This window comes from Lissotriton vulgaris, chromosome 11 (assembly GCF_964263255.1).
Source record: "Lissotriton vulgaris chromosome 11, aLisVul1.2, whole genome shotgun sequence".
In the NCBI taxonomy this organism is placed as follows: domain Eukaryota; kingdom Metazoa; phylum Chordata; class Amphibia; order Caudata; family Salamandridae; genus Lissotriton; species Lissotriton vulgaris.
Window position 1 is genome coordinate 1,092,096,945 of NC_141699.1, and position 21,049 is coordinate 1,092,117,993.

Genomic DNA, 21,049 nt, shown 5'->3' on the forward strand with positions numbered 1-21,049 from the left:
TAATGAGCTGTGACAGTTTCCACACGTTAAATTATGTTTAAACAGTCGACATGTTTCACACCTCATTGGTACAGGAGGGATCCTTGGTGTTTCTTCAGGACCAAAGGTACTGTGTGTAGAACTAACGTCTACCCTGCACCAGGGCTGGTTTGCATCTGGTGAGATAGAGATGGAAGAACCAATGAAAATAATTTTTACGTATATCTCATGGGACATTTATTGGTAAACTGTGCCTGGTATAGAGGTCCCTAATTCAGAAAACGAAATCCAACCCTCCGGTTGTATATTTCGGAGCACCATGATTCGTGGCAGAGCACCGCGTAATGACTACGGTCCGACAATGGTCAGACACAATGTCACATATGAGACCTACCCCTAGCTGCCCACCCAGAGACATTACAGATATTCCATGGATGTGGGAGTCATTCCTGATTGCTGCAGCCTAGGACTCCAAGGCCAGCAGATATTATAGCGGGTAAAGAGGACATGCCTGTTGTGTACCCTAATGGGCGAGGAAGTCACAAAAGAGAAAAACACCAGAGTAAGTTTGTGCATCTGACTATTTTTTTACCATTATTGACTTTTGTAACATAATGAACAAGTTACTTACCTTCAGTAACACCTTATCTGGTATAGACAGGATGTAGCCGCAGATTTCTTACATTAGACATCTCCCCAGTCGCTAGACTGAATCCAGAAATCTTTTTCAGCAGTACCTCTGCGAGTCGGGAGACGGCATTGAGCGACTCTGTAGTGACGTCAACCTTCAGATGTGACGTTGCTGGAGTCTATATATAACCCCTCCTGAAGCGCTGCTGTCCATTTATTTGGTGACTACATTCTGAGCCTGAAACGCGGAGCCACTTCGGAAACTGCCCATGGAAACAGTGTGCCAATAAAGAAATCTCTTTCTCTCTCTCTCTCTCTCTCTCTCCCTCCCTGTCTCTCTCTCTCTGTCAATACAGATGTATCTGCATGGAGGCGTATCCCAATATCAAGCAGAAGGAATATACGAATACCAAGCAGGATGTTGTAGGTAGGAATAAATCAGTTCACAGAACGGTAGGATCGATAAGGAATCTGTGGCTAGAACCTGTCTCTACAAGGTAAGGCATTATTGAAGGTAAGTAACTTGCTCATCTGATACAGACATATAGCTGCGGATTCCTTACCTTAGAATTAGATGCCTAAGCAAAATCATCCCGTAGGAGGACCTGCAAACAGATTAGAATCTTCAAGTAGAACTTGCCGTTGTCTAGCTGGAGCATAAGAAGACAGAAGATACTGGGCGCTCTAAGGCAGAAAGGCCAACAAATATTGCTCTGCAGCGAAGAGAAAACCTTATTCCTAGCAGAGGATCCACCTCTACCTATAAAATAAGCGCATAGGCACAAAAGAACACAAAATAGGGTCTGCCGTGAGGAAGGGAAACCAGGACAGAAGGCAATGCTACTGACCCATAGCTCCTCGCCGTAGGAAAACAATATCTTGCTAAACTGTATATATATATATATATATATATATATATATATATATATATATATATATATATATATATGCAAAACCAAGGGTGTCCCCAATAGAGATGTCGCACGTGGTGGGGAATCCACACACGAACCTGCGGCAGCGACAGCCAGCATTCAGCCTCCAACTTTTCATGCAATTTGCCAAACGCGTTTCAAGCCATTAGCCCTTGATCACTGGCTTGCATCAACTTCACAGAGGCAGCTCGAATTTCGGAACACATTTATTTAATAATCACAGTCGCGCCCCAATTGGCTTCATCAGGCAAGGAATTCTGGTCAAAGTAGTCAATATACTTGTGATGACCGCAGTTCCATTAAAGCCCAAGTGGATATTGCTGCCTCCATTCCAATAAGTCCCCAGTGGGATATTAATTGTTTAAAATGTTCTCCCCAGTGGGTAAAAGTTCAGGAAAGAGCGCTTTCTGCTCACCAATGTAACCCGCAGGTTAGGCCCCCTCCACTTCTGTGAGCACTCGCGGTTGCGAGCACAAAGAATCCGCTGTTTGGGCAGCGGGACATCCCTGCGGCCGGACCAGCCGCTATACAAAAAAAATCAAGGGTGTCCCCAATAGAGATGTCGCACGTGGGGGGGAATCCGCACACAAACCTGCAGCAGCGACAGCCAGCATTCAGCCTCCAACTTTTCATGCAATTTGCCAAACGCTTTTCAAGCCATTAGCCCTTGATCACTGGCTTGCATCAACTTCACAGAGGCAGCTCGAATTTCGGAACACATTTATTTAATTATCACAGTCCCGCCCCAATGGGCATCATCAGCAAGGAATTCTGGTCAAAGTAGTCCATATACCTGTGATGACCGCAGTTCCATTAACGCCCAAGTTGATCTTGCTGCCTCCGTCCCAATAAGTCCCCAGTGGGATATATATTGTTTAAAAAGTTCTCCCCAGTGGGTAAAAGTTCAAGAAAGAGCGCTGCCTGCTCATCAATGTAACCCGCAGGTCAGGCCCCCTTCACTTCTGTGAGCACTCGCGGTTGCAAGCACAAAGAATCCGCAGTTTGGGTGGCGGGACATCTCTGCGGCCGGACCAGCCGCTATACAAACAAAATCAAGGGTGTCCCCAATAGAGATGTCGCACGTGGTGGGGAATCCACACACGAACCTGCGGCAGCGACAGCCAGCATTCAGCCTCCAACTTTTCATGCAATTTGCCAAATGCGTTTCAAGCCATTAGCCCTTGATCATTGGCTTGCATCAACTTCACAGAGGCAGCTCGAATTTCGGAACACCTTATTTAATTATCACAGTCCCGCCCGAATGGGCGTCATCGGGCAAGGAATTCTGGTCAAAGTAGTCCATATACCTGTGATGACCGCAGTTCCATGAAAGCTCAAGTGGATCTTGCTGCCTCCGTCCCAATAAGTCCCCAGTGTGATCTATATTGTTTAAAATATTCTCCCCAGTGGGTAAAAGTTCAAGAAAGAGCGCTGCCTGCTCATCAATGTAACCCGCAGGTCAGTCCTCCTTCACTTCTGTGAGCACTCGCGGTTGCGAGCACAAACAATCCGCTGTTTGGGCAGCGGGACATCTCTGTGGCCGGACCAGCCGCTATACAAACAAAACCAAGGGTGTCCCCAATAGAGATGTCGCACGTGGTGGGGAATCCGCACACGAACCTGCGGCAGCGACAGCCAGCATTCAGCCTCCAACTTTTCATGCAATTTGCCAAACGCGTTTCAAGCCATTAGCCCTTGATCACTGGCTTGCATCAACTTCACAGAGGCAGCTCGAATTTTGGAACACCTTTATTTATTTATCACAGTCCCGCCCCAATGGGCGTCATCAGGCAAGGAATTCTGGTCAAAGTAGTCCATATAGCTGTGATGACCGCAGTTCCATTAAAGCCCAAGTGGATCTTGCTGCCTCCGTCCCAATAAGTACCCAGTGAGATATATATTGTTTAAAATGTTCTCCCCAGTGGGTAAAAGTTCAAGAAAGAGCACTGCCTGCTCACCAATGTAACCCGCAGGTCAGGCCCTCCACTTCTGTGAGCACTCGCGGTTGCGAGCACAAACAATCCGCTGTTTGGGCGGCGGGACATCTCTGTGGCCGGACCAGCCGCTACACAAACAAAATCAAGGGTGTCCCCAATAGAGATGTCGCACTTGGGGGGGAATCCGCACACGAACCTGCGACAGCCAGCATTCAGCCTCCAACTTTTCATGCAATTTGCCAAACGCGTTTCAAGCCATTAGCCCTTGATCACTGGCTTGCAACAACTTCACAGAGGCAGCTCGAATTTCGGAACACCTTATTTAATTATCAAAGTCCCGCCCCAATGGGCATCATCAGGCAAGAAATTCTGGTCAAAGTAGTCCATATACCTGTGATGACCGCAGTTCCATTAAAGCTCAAGTAGATCTTGCTGCCTCCGTCCCAATAAGTCCCCAGTGGGATATATATTGTTTAAAATTTTCTCCCTAGTGGGTAAAAGTTCAGGAAAGAGCAGGAAGGTGTCCCTTCCTGCATGAAATGAAACCGAAAATGCTGAGAGCTAGAGGGGGAGGAGGTTGCAGGATCTCACAGGAAGACACAAGAATTCGCGTCACTTCTCACACAATGTGTCTGCAAATATGTCCAGGTGAAAGTGTTGTGTCGTGTGGCAGAGGCCTGCAGACAACAGGACCACATTGTATTGATGCTTTAATCTGGAGATTTGGAATTGATTTTTGTATTCTTTTGTATACTTTTTGAGATTTATCTTGAGAGGATTGTATACGCATTTAATCTTGACTTTATATAAAACTTTCAAAACTTCATCAGTTGCAAGTGGTTCTTCAGAGTTGCGTCAGTTCATGGGGTTTATCTAACCTATGCGGGGTTTGTCTTTTACTCAATGACAGATAAAAACCGATCCAAAATTGACGAATGAGATAAGTTATTAAATTGATCATAAATTGATATTAAAATCTCATTCCCCGCACCTTTATGGCCTAAACATTGACCATGATCAGAAATCTCCCTGTTTTCGTCGTCTTGTTTCTATGATAGATGGCATGCCCTACGTGGCATCTTCACCTTGTCTGCCAAAGCTAGAATTGCAGAGTATTAATATTTATATATTTTGTATAGCGCTCGAATGCTCGAGGGCATCTTGCCCCTGGCGTCTGCCAAGAACGGTACAGGACAAGAGGAGTGTTTAAAATAACATTTCATAAGGGAAATGAAAACAGCCAAGTTTTGAGATATTGTCTAAAACAAGGCAAGTTTGCCTGACATTTGAGATGTCCTGGCAGATTGTTCTAGAGTTGACAGGTGTTGTAAACAAATCTTCAACACCCAATGCTATTTTCTTGATTTTAGGAACATTGACTGTTCTGGAGGCTGCACTGTGCAAAGATCTTCTCAGCATGTACCAGGAGAATTCCTTTTTCAGATACTTTGATTCCATGCAAAGATGTATGTGCCAAGCAGAGTGCCCTAAAAGCCACTTATTTTTAAAGCCACTTGTTTTTTTGACTGGGAGCCAATGGAGCTCCACCAATGCCTCTGGGACAGACTTGAACTTGGGGGTTCTATTGAGGAGGCTGGCCGCTGCACTCTGCAGTATCTGAAGCTTCTTAAGTGACCATTGAAGAATGCCTTAATATAGGGCAATACAATAATCCAGCCTGGACAGAACCAGCGCAGTGACAACTGATTTCCGTAAGTAAGTCGAATGGAGTGAAAGGGAGGATTGTTCTCACAGTCTTCTGCATAAAAAAACAAGATGAAGTCATTTAATTGATCTGGTCAATAAAAATTAGTCTGGAGTCAAGAATAACCCAGGGCATAGGACTACGCTACGCTTGCAGAGCGTACGTAGCTTGCGCAACTACGCGCTACGCTTATTGCCCGCAGCACAGTGCAAAAACACGTAGCGTAGCATAGCAGGCATTTTTTGCTTGCTCGCGGTCCTCAACGTCAAGTTGGCGAACGCGAGCGTGCAAAATTACATCCCGGCGAGTCTTTTTCCTCATTCCTGATCAGCAACATCAAGTTGCCAATCGCGAGCGTGGAAAATAAACCTATCTGCAAGATTTTCAACACGGGGAGGTCAGGTTTCTCATTGCGAGTGGTCGGGTATGCTCGCAACAGCTCGCGATGAGAAACTACCAGTCCGCGTTGAGAAAGCTGCAGCTCGAGTACAAATCTACTCAAGCGGCAGAAAACAACCGCTTGCACTGGGCAAGATGCAGTTTGCAATGATTGCATAGTGCGGACAAGCATCCGGCACTGTGCAATCAGTGCGAACAGCATTTTCCCTACCTCACTACGCAGTTCGCGTAGCTTGCGTAGTGCGAAGTGCACTTAACGTAGCTACGCATAGCGCCACTACGCAAACTACACCCAGGGTTAGTCAAGAATCACCCCCAGATTACTGACTTTAGTCACCGGAGAGGGATGAAGGCTCCGAGTGTGAGGCCACCAAGATTGGTTCCAGAAGGAGAGAAGAACCTCGTTTTTATCCAAGTTCAGCTTGAGGCTGTTGCTGCTCATCAAATTAACAACAGTTTCCACACAGCCCCTAAAACGGTGCATATCTTCAGCATATGCTACTGACAAGAAGCCAAATGTACGGATCAGTCTGGCCAGGGAGTGCTATATAAATGTTGAAAAGCTTAGGGCTCAGTGAAGACTCCGGAGAGGCACCACATGGTAAAGAAAAAGGCTTTGATATAAAATCACGCAAAGCGACCAATTGTCCTCTGTCGGAAAGGAATGAGCGTAGGCGATCAAGAGCTTATCCACCAATCCCAATCTCCGCTAGGCACTCTAACAGGACAGAGTGGCTCACGGTGTCGAAGGCTGCAGATAAGTCCAACGGGATCACCTCAGTCTTCCCTCCGTTGTCCCGAATGCATCTTAGCTCCTCGGTAGCCACTACCAGAGCCGGCTTAGTACTGTGGTCTTAAGCCAAATTGTGCACTATCCAGGTTTCGATTACTATTCAGAAACTACGAGGGTGCAGTGTTTTTCGAGGATTTTGCAGCAAAAGGATGGTAAGAGATAGGGCAATAGTTTTTCTCTTCATTTGGGTCCAGAAAGGGTTTTTGAAGCAGAGGAAGAATGGAGGCCTTTTTCCACTCAGAAGGCTGGTGACCTCAGTTGATAATGGTATTTTGTAGAATAGTAAGTGGCATCACTACCGCCCCTGATATGTCATGTAGAATTTTGGACGAGCAGGGATCAGACCGGGCTCCTGGCATTGTATGTTCAATACGTCGTACTACTCCTTCAGTGGCAAGAGGAAGAAAATTACAGAATTTGACTCCACTGGGTTCTGTCCAGTCAAACTCAGGAGCCATCGCTGTACCAGTACGGGTCCAATTCTCCAAGTATTTCCTCTACTTTATTTTTAAAAAATTACACTAACTCGTTGCATAGCGATTGGCTGGAGGACCATGTACTACCGGTGTTAGGGCTAGAAAGTAACTGGACTGTTTTGAAAAGTTCCATCGTGGAGTTTTTGGCTAAGTTGATGGTAAGACTAAGTAAGATGAAGAGGGAGAACTATGGAAGAAGAGACAGGAGGAGAAGGGGGAACTCAAGGAAAATAATGGGAAGAGCACAGGAGAGAAAACAGGTGGGAAACGAGTGTGCAACTGGCCTGCATCTTGTGTTTGCACACAGGAGTAGTACTGGACTGTCTATTGTGCTTTAAATGTCAGGGTATTGTGAGCGTTAAACTGGAAATAGTGATTTACCCATTGGGGCAATGTGGAAGTGGCCTGGCGACTGTGCTGTGCAGTCTTCAGGAGTATAGGCCTGCATGTTAGGCTTTAAATACCAGGCCTTGTGAAAATTGCCTCACCTATGGTTCTTTACATGAAGGGGCAACTTAGAACTGGAATGACTAAGGTGCTTCATACAGTGGGGCTTGAGGATATTGGCCCAGTTATGTTGCTGGGGAGACGTGAGTTTTTGGCGCTGCCTCAGAGTTACGATTTGTCAAAAATCTGCGGCAGTGTCAAAAAGCAGTGGATGTTGCTGAGAACGCCCCTAGAAGCACCCTTTGCACGCCCCTTTAACGCAGAAAACTGTGTTAAAGGGAACAATATTTACAAGGTAGCATTAGGCCATAAAAAGTGGCTTAGTGCTGTCTCGTAAATATGGTAAATAACAGAAGGGGGTGCCAGTGCTGATAAACATGAATAAACACTAGAATGAATCCTCCATTAACTGAAAATCAAATTCAGAAAAGGGAATGCTTTTTAGTCGCAATTTTATTATATATTCAATAATGTTTTATAAAATCTGTTTGTACATTTGGAAATGAAACATTCAAGGAAAAGACAGGAATTCAAAGGGGACACATGGAGAAACAATCAATTTGGAGCAAACCACCATTCATTCCTACAATCATATCACTTTCGCCAAACATTCAACAGCATACGCGCTACTCTCACACATACCATATATACACTATCTACAACAATAGAACCAAGGATACTGGTACTGCCTTAATGTGAACACGCTATTTGTACTCTGTAATGGAAAATGGACCATTAACGAAGGTTTTTACAATTTCAAAACAATCTTTTGCAAATCCAACGGAAATTAGAGGGAGTCCAACAAATAGCAACAGGTCTATGCAACGTTGTAACTTTTAGATCGGTTGGCAGACCAGTAAGAAGATGGGCCTACGCGTTTCGAATCTCCTCTAATCTCATGGAGATTCTCATCAGGGCCTCGGGCAACACCTAATGTTGCTGGCGGTAGTCCAGGACAGGGAAGTGAGGGGCAGTGGGCCCCACCCTCGCTGCAGCGAGTGTAGGATGTCCTCGCAGGATGAACAGCGGTGGAAACCTAGGTTGGCGGGACTGAGGGGCGTCGTATCTAATGCAGACAGGATCAGCGTGTCCTTCGGATCCTAAACGGGGAGCATGTATAATTCAGGCATCCTCCGTAGGAACGGCAGCGTCAGCACAAGCAGGCGGGTGTCCGGTGTGCTGTCGGAGCCGGGTTTCAAGGCGGAGGTACTGGATACCCACAAGCGAACGGCGTCGTAGCAAGCGCTGATCACTCGCGCATGCTTGTGCTGACGCTGCCGTTCCTACGGAGGATGCCTGAATTATACATGCTCCCCTCAGTCCCGCCAACCTAGGTTTCCACCGCTGTTCATCCTGCGAGGACATCCTACACTCGCTGCAGCGAGGGTGGGGCCCACTGCCCCTCACTTCCCTGTCCTGGACTACCGCCAGCAACATTAGGTGTTGCCCGAGGCCCTGATGAGAATCTCCATGAGATTAGAGGAGATTCGAAACGCGTAGGCCCATCTTCTTACTGGTCTGCCAACCGATCTAAAAGTTACAACGTTGCATAGACCTGTTGCTATTTGTTGGACTCCCTCTAATTTCCGTTGGATTTGCAAAAGATTGTTTTGAAATTGTAAAAACCTTCGTTAATGGTCCATTTTCCATTACAGAGTACAAATAGCGTGTTCACATTAAGGCAGTACCAGTATCCTTGGTTCTATTGTTGTAGATAGTGTATATATGGTATGTGTGAGAGTAGCGCGTATGCTGTTGAATGTTTGGCGAAAGTGATATGATTGTAGGAATGAATGGTGGTTTGCTCCAAATTGATTGTTTCTCCATGTGTCCCCTTTGAATTCCTGTCTTTTCCTTGAATGTTTCATTTCCAAATGTACAAACAGATTTTATAAAACATTATTGAATATATAATAAAATTGCGACTAAAAAGCATTCCCTTTTCTGAATTTGATTTTCAGTTAATGGAGGATTCATTCTAGTGTTTATTCATGTTTATCAGCACTGGCACCCCCTTCTGTTATTTATAATATAGGCTCAGCCTTGCTGATTAGAGCCAGCCCGATTTTGTTTTTCATGTCTCGTAAATATGGAGCAGGCTCCTCGACACGGAAAGTCACAAAAAGTGACGTTCAGGCGGCACAAGGGGCCTCATAAATGAGGCACTATGTCCTTTTGTGGGTCTGGAGGTTTCCGCGTGAGAGTTGTGATCTATACATCAGTAAATCTCACTGAGAGGTGGAATTTAGGGCATTCATGGGTATTCAAAGGTGTAATTAGCCTTGAAAGTTTGTGAAAGCCACAAACAAGTACAGCACTTTATTCTTTCCAGACTGGAAAGTACCAGATTTTTACTGCTGCCAGTTGCTGGCGGCAGTGGCGGATGGCTCAGGTAAGCGCGGTGAGGTGGGGCAGGGCGTAGCAGGGGGGAAGCTGACAGACGACGGAATAGGTATAATTTATTGATTTATTTATACCTGTTCCTTCGTCTGTCGACTTCCCCCCCCGACCCTGGCCCCGGCCCTCCCTGCTGGCTGGCTTAGATCCCTATCCAGGGTGGGAAGGGGAATGGATCACCCCGATATTCAGTGCAGTAAAAGGGGAAGGAAAACATGTGCATTTGCAAAGGGGAATGCATTCTCACATGTGGAGTTCTCTGCCACAGAGAATTCCATGCAGTGGAAATGGATTCCACACTGGGAAATTTCAAGATTTCCAAGGAATCTGCCTGCCTGGAAGTCTATGTCTGGAGCAATTTTCCATGCAGATTGCTTGCTAATTAAATTTATAAACTGATAAAAGTTGTGAAAGTAAGCTTGTACATTGATTTAAAAAATCTGTATGTAGGCCTCCTTTAAATGAACACTTGAGTTTTCTTGGCACCTTCTGCTTTCAGAGGCAGACCAGCAAGTGGGACACCCTGCTCAAGAAGTCTGAGGCCGATCTAGGCTCAAAGGTATAACATTGGCGCCAGGCTATTTTCATGGTGGCGGCCCCTTGGGCTAATGCTCAGGCGGTCCAATGTATGTAAATACAGAACCAGTTCTCCAATCAGGAGAGAAATGAGGCTGCCCGTGTCCCCAGCAGGGGGCCACCTAAAAGGGTGGCCCTTTAGTGCCATTTGGGCACAAGACCACCCCTAGTGGTCTAGGGGTTGAACTCAGGTAGGAGTCCTTCGCTTTGGTGCGCTAGGCGCATCACTTCCGGCGCACAGAGGTCAGGGAAGGGTACTTATACCTCCCCTCACCTCTCTGGCGGCCTCTTTGCACCAGTCACGCGTTGCATAGCAGCAAGGGTAGAGTGTGGCGGTGTATTCTGAGCAACGGTGTAGGCATCCATCATTCAGTGACTGCACCCTTGCCCAGTGCACTTGGTAGTTGTACGTCCCGCTGTGTCTTGCTGACTCCATGCAGCGCCCTCATGGGAGACTGGAGACCACCCTCGCTGGGCGACACACTGATAGATAGGCTCCGGCTGAGCGGCATTGCGTTGCGTTGCGTTGCGCTGGGGTTCCAGCGGGCAGCATTGGGGTTTTGCGGGGCGAGCCCGGGGATTCATAGAGCATATTATCAAGGCCATTATCGCCGCTTTATCGGCAGTTTCCTGTATCGCCTGTCCTTGATAATATGCCCCTCTGTTTGTGCTAGGAGCATGGAGATGTGCTAGTGTCAGATGGTGTAGAACAAATAGGGAAGGAGGTGTGCAGCGTCAATACAAGTGTTTTAGGTGGTCAACGGGTGGTGTTGACTTTTTGCAATAACAGAAGAGTATCTAAGGACACCACAGCTTCCCTTGTGTTTCTCCGTCAAAGCTCAACTATGTTCGTTGAAAAGCTCTGGCTTATGTTTACCGCTCAGCACTAGCAATAAAAAGATGCTAGATAAAGGAGCAAGCATTTATTAAAATGTCAATTCGTGTTAAAGAAAGGAAGTAACTAGCGAGCCCGGCTCTGCTCAAGTTCAAGAACATCTTTAATATAAAGACATAGGGCCAGATGTAGGAAGCTAATTAGGCTTTTCATATGTAGGGGCCTAAATTAACTATTGGGTAATTTACTGAATCGGTAATTTAAGGAATCAATAAATTACCTAATTCTTAAATACCGATTCAGTAAATTACCAAATCCTGATATGTAGGGAGCACTCAAGTTAGTGATTTTCCCATTTTAGGAGTCGTTATTTACCAACTACAAGTAGGTGGTAAATTTCAAAAACCCTAAAAAATGCAAATGTATGCAAATGATAACAGTGCCATGTGGCACACAGACATGCCCTAAGGGCATGTATGTGTGCCACATGTGCACCCATATACAATTCAGAGGTGCAACAGGGTGTCAAAGTGACACCCTGCCACCCTTCAATGTTTCCCCCTTTTACCGAATCGGTATGAATACCGAATCGGTAAATACCGATTCAGTATTTACTGAATTTTACAGATTCGGTGAAGTTTACCGATTGGATTCCTACATAGCATTTACCGATTCTAAAATACCGAATCTGTATAATTCGGTATTTTAGAATCGATAAATGCTGATTATCTACATCTGGCCCATAGTCCAGTAAATGGGTAAGATATGATGGTCTCTTCAAAATTCATAAAGTATTTAATTAACTTGCAGAACTGTTTCAGATTAGTATATCAGGCATTGAGAAGTATTATTTAAGGGGAGGGGTTCAATGTTAATTTACAAACATTAATTCTTCCCTCCTCCCTGACAATAAGCTCAATGGTGAGCAAGAGGTAAATCATTTGATATGTGCACTCTTCGGGTGACCTGGGTTCCTATTATAAAGGAACAACATTATAGTTTATTGAATTAAAGTAAACACAGGAACAGGTTGTGTACAACGTCATTTATTTTGAGGTCCTCTTAATTGTGATAAGGGACAAAAAATGCCTATCATCGACAGTTCTGATGGCTTAGGGATTGGCGATTGCTTGGTCTGCTCACATTGGCAGGCGGTTTATGGGTGTGCTTAGCTTTGCAGGACAAGTTTCTGAATTGCCGGTAAGTTAGTGGGCTAAATATGGCAGATGGGTTAGTCTCTTCCCCTGTAGACTTTTACTCGCTGAGAGGGGGAGTCGCCTCTTACCTCATGCTGTCAGCTTTGCTGGTGTTTGATTGCGAAGTTCTTAGGAGTTCGAGTGGCTGAAGTGAGGGGCGCTGTTTAACTAAAACCCCCTTCGCTTATGCCCGAGGTCGAATGACCGGATCCCCGCGGAGGATCACAGGTGTTGGGGTGCTCTGTTGTTGTATACTCTGCGCCGGGCTGAGCTGCACTTTGCTGCCTGCAGGCAGCATCAGTAATTTCATCCTGTGAGACCAGGGCCAGTTGGGGGGGGGAGGCACTTCACTTCTTTCACAGTCCCACCTTTTCAGATCATAGCAGTTTCACTTTGCTACTCCACCAAAGCCATGTTGGACCTGAACTAGCTTAAACATCCAAATAGCATTGGGAAAGCAAATAGGGCCGGCATGTAAGTGTAGCGTCAATTGTGTAGTACTCCCCTGGTCAATACTCTTACAACAAGGCCATAGTTGTTCCTCATTTACCATAGGCGACCACAACCATTTTCGAAATCAATAGTCCTGGCTTGCTGCAACCACAGAGGTTTGGGGTAAATTGTAACGCAAGGTTTGCCACGTGTGGTTGGTAGAGTGTTGTTCAGTTTGCGCATGAGCTCGGCTTGTCCTGTCTCTTGGGGTTGGTAAAGTTTGTGGCGTGCGCCCCCAGCAGTCTTGTTTTGTGAATACGGGGGCCCATAATGGCAATTTCGGAGTTGTGTGGTGTGGGCACCTTGTTTGGGGTTAGTGGTCCGTTGGTCTATGGACTGGCCAGTGCGACTTTCTGCGCTCAGATCTGTGAGAGCAATAACTTTGGTGAATTGTCTTGGGGGGGGGGGGGTGGTTCTGGTCTCGGAGACTCTGGCCAGTCCCACCCCCTTTGCTTGATCAGTGACATCCCGCACACTCCTTCAGCGGGGATTTTTTCAAGGATGCCTCATAGGGTTCCAACTTGTTGTTTGCCTTGCCTTCCTCCTGTTGCTGCCATATTGGCTCTCCCCCCATTTTGGGCAGTTCCAGTGGTTGTGTGTTGGCAATTGGGTTGGAGCCAGAGTAATACCGGTTGGGGCAGTGATTCTGCGCATGAACGAAAAGCAACACAGTGGCTTAGCCAGGCGCACTACACAGCCTCATGGTGATAGACGGAGCAGACCACAGAGTGGTGCCGCCGCGCTGGGCGCAGACCTCAGGCGGGGTTTCCTGTGACCACCACATTGTGGGGGTTTGGAGCTATTCTTGCATCAAAGGACCAGAGGGTTTTCCCAGGGGTAACTTTGGCTCAAGGAGGATATCACAGTGGATCCACAAGCCTGCCAAATAAGTGTACAATGCAGGTCTGTGGGTCACTCTGCAGGTCTGGGTGGTCCTTTATGGCAGAGCATATTGACCATAATTATTAGTGGAACCAGGAACAGCTTTACCAAGCAATGCTGTAGATTTGCTGTTGAATTCTGGATGGACAAGCTTCAGGGATGAGGCCCTTACCTTTCACCCCTCGAGGGACCATTACTAATTGCGAACAAGTAGGTGAGCAGCATACCAATCCCCCAGTGAGGGTAGCACGAGAGGAACAGAGGGAGCTGAGCAGGCGAAATTCCCATAAGGAATAAGGGATGCATGGCAAGTGCAGGGGTACACCCTTGCTCAGAGATTGGCCCGAGGGCCCCCCCCAATTTCTTAGTGATGCACCTAGGGGGAAACTACCTCATTGCCATGGGGAGGAGGTCACTCTTACAAGCCATGAAAGCTGACTTAGTTCAGCAAATACATGGGTCAATGGGAGTTCTGGTGGTCTGAGATTATTCCCAGCAGAGTGTGGCCCGGGGGCTAAGTCAGAGGAGGCTGTTGAACATCTCTGAAAGAGTGAACAGTTCATGGCGTGAGTTCGCAGACCAGAGGGGTTTGGGTTTCATCAGACACGAGTTGATTCAGGCTAATGTTAAGAGCTACTTTGATAAAGATGGGGTTCATTGTCACCATTGGGAATTGATGTGTTCCCTTGGCCTTGCAGGGGACCCTGGAAAAAAGAGGTTGCAAGTGAAAAGACAGCTCTCTTGGTGGCACGGGCCATCCAGGCGTACGCCTACGGTTAAGTTGACAAACATGGGGTGCATTTGTCAGAGGTGGGCATGGACACGTTCCACTGGACATGCAGGAGGCCCTAGAAAGCAGGTTGTAGGTGAGAAATTAGCTGTTTGGTGGGGGGCTCTGGCAGCGACTGGGAAGGCCTCCAGAGCTGTGGCAGAGTTACAGGGCGATCTGGAAGCCATTGGGCACAAGCACCACCCCTACTGGTATAAGGGTTGGACTCAGGTAGGAGTCCTTTGCCTTGGCACGCTAGGTGCATACCTTCCGGCGTACAGAGGTCGGGGGAGGGTACTTATACCTCCCCGCACCTCTCTGGCAGACTCCCAACAACACAGTACCTTGGGAAAATGAAGCACACGATGATCAGCGGCGTCGAGCAATCCGGCGTCACGTCTTCGGTGTCGATCAGGCGTCGTTGTCGATGATGCGGATGCACAGAGTGAGCAGCGCTCACGGCGTCGAGAGGGCACGAGGGCGATGCGATCAGCAGCGGTGCAGACACGAGGTCCCTTGGAGCTGGAGCCGTACTCCCACTCACTGGCGTTGCTGCTGGCGTCGGTCGGGCCCGGCGGCCGGTCGTCGAGGAAGCGGGACACTGGGGCCGTTACCCACTATGTCGAGCTGGATTCGGCGACGTCTGTCGGCGTCGAGGTTGCCGGCTCTTTCAGAGGTGCTGGATTCACAGGTTCCAGCAAATAGCACTTTAGCAGATGAAGTCCTTTAGCCCTGTGACTTCAGCAGGAGACTGGCACTCTTCCAGCCCTTGGAGATTTTCTTAGCAAGCGTGAGAGTACACACACAGTTCCTCTCTCCTGGTTCCTTGGCAAAAATAAAGAAGCACTGCAGGATTCCCCCCAGCAAACAGCACACTGGCAGAAGGGGTAGGCAAGTCCTCAGATCAGCAGGCCTCTTGTCCTTGGTTACAGGGTTCCTTGTCAGAAGTGATCTAAATTCTTGGTTCAGGGGTCCTTCTCTTATACCCGTTTGCGGCTTTGATCCCTTTGTCCATGCCGGGGGCTTTCCCAACATCCTGGGTCTGTGGTGGGTGGAGCCAGGCAGAAGCACCTGGCTTATTCACTGAGCAGGGCTGGGTCCTCAGACGCCCAGCAGGAGGTGGAATCAGCATTGACACTGGCAGGAGCAGAGCTATCGGCCTCCTGGCAGGAGGTGGGGCTAGGATCGTCCATGGCAGGCACAGAGCCATCAGCTGCTTGGCAGGAGGTGGAGTCAGCATTGTACCAGGCAGGGCAGGCTATCAACAACTACTCTCCCCCTACTCTCAACGCAAATGTCCCACTCATCCCACACTGACTCATCCAGACCTGTGGAGCCACCCAGCTCCTGTCACACACACGCAAGACCAGCAGAAATCAGAAATGGTTAGACAAGAAAATAGACACTTTCTAAAAGTGCTATTTTCAAACCCAGAGTCCAAAAACCATCCACACCAACGGATGCGTAATTAAACCCCGAGTTCAGGGTTACCAAACTCGACATTGCACCATGCTCCCCGAGCCAGCTAGGATTATAGCATTAATAATCCCGGCGGCCCATTCTAACTAATGGAGAGCAGGCTACCTCGCAATAGTGAAGAACGAAGATGGCGGTAATTCACTATTAGGACATGCCAACTTGGTCAGGCGTGTCCTACCTTATACGTACAATTCACCCTGCCCGTGGGCCTACCATAGGGGTGACTAACATGAAGTTAAGGGAAGGTTTGAAGGACTGGCAAGTAGGTATACTTGCACAGTCCGCGTGACAGCACTAGGCTGCACGTGGGTCTCGCAATGACCGACCCGTAGACATTCTTTTACGAGGCCGCTCCCGTGGGTGGCACAACACGTGCTGCAAGCCCACGAGCGGCATTTATATTTACAAGCCCCGGCACTCCTGGTGCACTAGACTAGGGACTGATAGTAAACCAAATAAGCCAAACATGGATACAATCGATACATCAATTTAACATAGGGAGCACTTGCGCTGTGGCACTGATCAGCAGTGACACCGCGCCCAGAGCATATACCAGCAAAACATCGAAAAACAGTGGAGGCAAACAGAGAAAATGGAGGAGAGACTCAAGCCAATGATGTCAGGTCTAACACGTGTCCCCTCCAGCTGAAATGTGGGGAGAAGTACCCTTGACCTAGGGAGTCCTCATCACTAAGGCGGAAAAATCTGGACAGACCATCAGCATTGGCGTGATCTGTACCAGGGCGGTGTTCCACCGTAAAGTCCATCCCTGTAGAGAAATGGACCACCTCAACAGTTTCGGATTCTCACCCCTCATCTGCATCAACCATTCGAGGGGCCTGTGGTCTGTCTGAACCCGGAAGTGAGTCCCAAACAGGTAGGGTCTTAACTTCTTCAGCGCCCAGACCACTGCAAAAGCTTCTCTCTCTATCGCACTCCACCTCGTTTCCCTGGGAAGTAACCTCCGACTGATGAAGGCTACAGGCAAGTCTCGGCCCTCTTCATTCACCTGAGCTAGAACAGCCCCCACGCCATGCTCTGAAGCGTCCGTCTGGACAATGAATTCTTTCGAAAAGTCGGGTGCCTGGAGTATAGGTGCTGTGCACATTGCAGTTTTTAGGGTGTCGAAGGCCGTTTGACAGGCATCAGTCCAGATCACGTTTCGTGGCTGCTTCCTGGAAGTCAGCGAAGTCAAGGGGTGCACAATGTTACCGTAATCCTTGACAAACCTCCTGTAATAACCTGTGAGTCCTAAGAAGGCTCTCACCTGAGTTTGGGTTTTAGGCGGCGCCCAAGCCAGGATGGTATCAATCTTGGGTTGCAGGGGGGCAACCTTGCCGCTCCCTACTTGGTGCCCCAAGTACACCACCGAACTCTGCCCAATCTGGCACTTACTGGCTTTGATTGTGAGGCCTGCTCCGCGCAGGGCCAACAACACTTCCTGGAGGTGGCGCAAGTGTTCCTCCCAGCTGGCGCTGAACACTGCGATGTCGTCCAGGTAGGCGGCACTGAAATCTTCCAGTCCAGCCAAGACCTGGTTGACCAACCTCTGGAAGGTGGCAGGGGCATTCTTCATCCCAAAGAGCATCACCCGGAACTGGTATAGCCCATCTGGTGTGGAGAATGCGGACCTCTCGTTTGCCCCATCAGTTAAGGCGATCTGCCAGTACCCAGACGTTAGATCAAACGTACTAAGGTACCGGGCAGCCCCCAACCGATCGATGAGCTCATCAGCTCTGGGGATGGGGTGCGCGTCAGTCTTCGTGACTGAATTGAGTCCTCGGTAATCCATACAGAACCGAAGTTCTGGAGAAGCACCAGGCGCTGCAGCCTTTGGGACCAAGACCACTGGGCTGGCCCAAGGACTGCTAGAGGACTCAATCACCCCTAACGCAAACATCTTGGAGACCTCCTCCTTAATGTATGCTCGAACCTTGTCAGTCACCCTGTAAGCCTTGTGCTTCACAGGAGGGCTGTCTCCGGTGTCAACGTCATGGACACACCAATGCGTGACACCCGGAACCAAGGAAAACAGATCCGGGAATTGTCCCAACAGGTGGCGACAATCCTGTTTCTGCTCAAGGGTCAGTGTGTCAGAGAGGACCACACCATCCACTGACCCGTCTTGCTCTTTAGCACACAGGAGGTCAGGAAGAGGCTCACTCTCCTCCTCCGTTCCAGCATCTGTAGCTAGGAGCATGCCCACTTCGGACCTCTCTAAGTGGGGCTTCAAACGGTTGACATGCAGGACCCGCAAGGGATTCCTGGGAGATTTCAAGTCCACCAAGTAGGTGACATCGCTCTTCTTCTCCACAACCTTAAACGGTCCAGTCCACCTGTCCTTGAGCGCACAAGGTTCCACAGGGGACATGACCCACACTTCCTGACCAGGCTGAAGCTCTACCAGAGTGGCATTCCGGTCGTACCAACGCTTCATCTCCTCCTGGCTGGCCTCCAGATTTGTCTGAGCAAGTTCTCTGAAGCGCCGAGTCTGGGTCCGAAAGGCCAGCATGTAGCTGTATACATCCTGGGGAGGTTTCCTGGGAGATTGCTCCCAGCCTTCCTTGACCAGACTCAAAGGCCCTCTTACTGGGTGACCGTACAAAAGCTCAAAGGGGCTGAACCCTAGAGACTTTTGCGGCACCTCTCGGTAAGCAAACAACAGGCATGGCAAGAGGACGTCCCATTTCCGCCTCATTGGTTCTTCAAGACCCATGATCATGCCTTTAAGGGTCCGGTTGAATCTCTCAACCAGCCCATTTCCTTGAGGGTGGTAAGGAGTGGTGAACTTGTAGGTTACCCCACACTCCTTCCACAGAGACTTCATGTAGTTCGAAATGAAGTTGGTGTCTCGGTCTGACACAACCTCTCTGGGGAACCCCATCCGGGAGAAAACACCCATCAGTGCCCGTCCCACCACGGGGGCCGTCACTGTTCGGAGAGGGATGGCTTCCGGGTACCGTGTGGCATGGTCCACCAAGACCAGGATGAACCTGTTGCCCAGGGCTGTCTTGGAGTCCAGGGGCCCAACAATGTCAATACCCACCCGGTCAAAGGGGGTACTGACCACTGGAAAAGGTTGGAGGGGAGCCTTCTGCTTCCTTCCGCTTTTCCCACTTGCCTGGCAAGTGTGACAAGTCTTGCAATGGATGTCTACATCCCTTCTCATCTGAGGCCAATAAAAATGGGTGACAAGCCTGTCATAGGTCTTGTCCTGCCCCAGATGTCCAGCTAACGGAACGTCATGAGCCAAACCCAGTAGGAAGGCTCTAAAGCGCTGGGGTACCACCAGCACACGGGCTGACCCAGGCTCAGCAGCCTTAGGCTCGCTATACAGGAGGTCGTTCTCCCAGTACACAAAATGTGACCCTGACTGATCACCTGAGGATTGGGCTGAGGCCTGCTGCCTCATGCCCACAAGAGAAGGGCACACCTTCTGTTCGGCACAGAATTCCTCCCTGGAGGGACCACCATCCTGCTGCCAATGGGTCAGCTCGGGCAAGTCTCCCAGTTCGGCAATTTGTTCCCCTGTGGGCTCCAGGGCATCCCCCTCGGGGTCTACCTCCTCCTGGACCACGGGAACTACGGGGGACGGTTTCCCGCGCCCCCTGCCTCTTCTCTTCACAGCTGGGTCCTGGGCCGTATTTTCAGGCTCCGGGACCCCATCAACACCCTTACTCGTTGTCATCGATCGAGTGGTTGCACACACCCACTCTGGCACACCCAACATTTTCAAGTGCGCCTCTCTCTCCACCTTAGCCCAAGGGGAGTCTTCTAAATCATTGCCCAGGAGACAATCGACAGGCATGGCGGGCCTCACAGCAACCTGAAGAGTACCTGAAACTCCCCCCCATTCAAAGGAAACCTGAGCTACTTCACACTCTTTCTGGGAGTTGTCAGCAGCTATCACAGGGTAGAATGCGTGGGGAACCACCTGCTCTCTGGACACCAAGTGACACTTGACAGCTGTCACACTCGCTCCGGTGTCTCTGAGAGCTTCCACTCTATGGCCATTAATGGTCACCCACTGCCTATATTTACTAGTGTTACTAGGCAGAGGGGGTGGAGGGACCATTTGCATGTCTCCTAGGGAGACCAGGGACATTTCTGCGGGACCCCTCCCACCATGGACAACCATCTCCTCCCCTCCCAGGGCTACACTCGCCAACTGACGGGGGGGTGCACTCGGCGGTGCATTCGATTTCTTCATGGGACACTGGGGATCGTAATACCGGTGTCCCACCTGCCCACAAGTGTAGCAGGTTAGGGGGCACCTATGAACAGGTTTACCCGTCGGGCCCCTGGCTTCTTCTCAGGGGGAGGCTGGGAACCTTTCCCTTGGTTCCCTTGGGGATTACTTTGGGGCCCTTTCTGAGACTCCTTCTGTTTACCCTTGTCCCCCCCACTTTTCTGCTGGGGACCCTGCCCACCTTTGGCTGAGTCTCCCACTGGACCCTTGTGGACCCTGGTACTGACCCAGCGGTCCGCCTCCTCAGCAAGTTTTCTAGGGTTAGATATCTTGCTATCAATCAGGTGCTGGCGCAGCTCTGGAAAACAGTTATTAAATAAATGCTCCCAAGCAAACAAATCATAAAGAGCTTCATAACTTTCCACTTTGCTGCCCTTTACCCAACCATCCATGGCTCTGCAAAAATAAGACACATATTCAACCCACGTCGTACCAGGCAACTTCTTACATTCTCTAAAAGCTTGTCTGTACTTCTCGGGGGTTAGGCCATACCGCAATATTAAAGCATCCTTCATATGAGCATACGACATCCTATCCGCAACAGGCAGGTCTAACAGGGTATCTCTCCCCTCATTCACAAAGCGACCCCACAACCCCGCTCCCCAATTCTTCTCAGGGACCTGGTGGGCCAACAATGCTAGCTCATATGCTTTAAACCACTGACCAATGTCTTCGTTCCTATGATAATCTTTTATCACATCCTTGGGGAAGTAAAACTTACTTTCTGCAGGCCCAGATGGAATGCTGCCACCAGAGGGATTCAATTCTAACTTCTTAGCTTGGATATCCAACTCCCTCAACTTGGTTTCACGCTCCAAAGCTAACTTCTCTCTTTCAAACTCTAACTTTTTGATCTCCAAATCAGCTTCTCTTCTC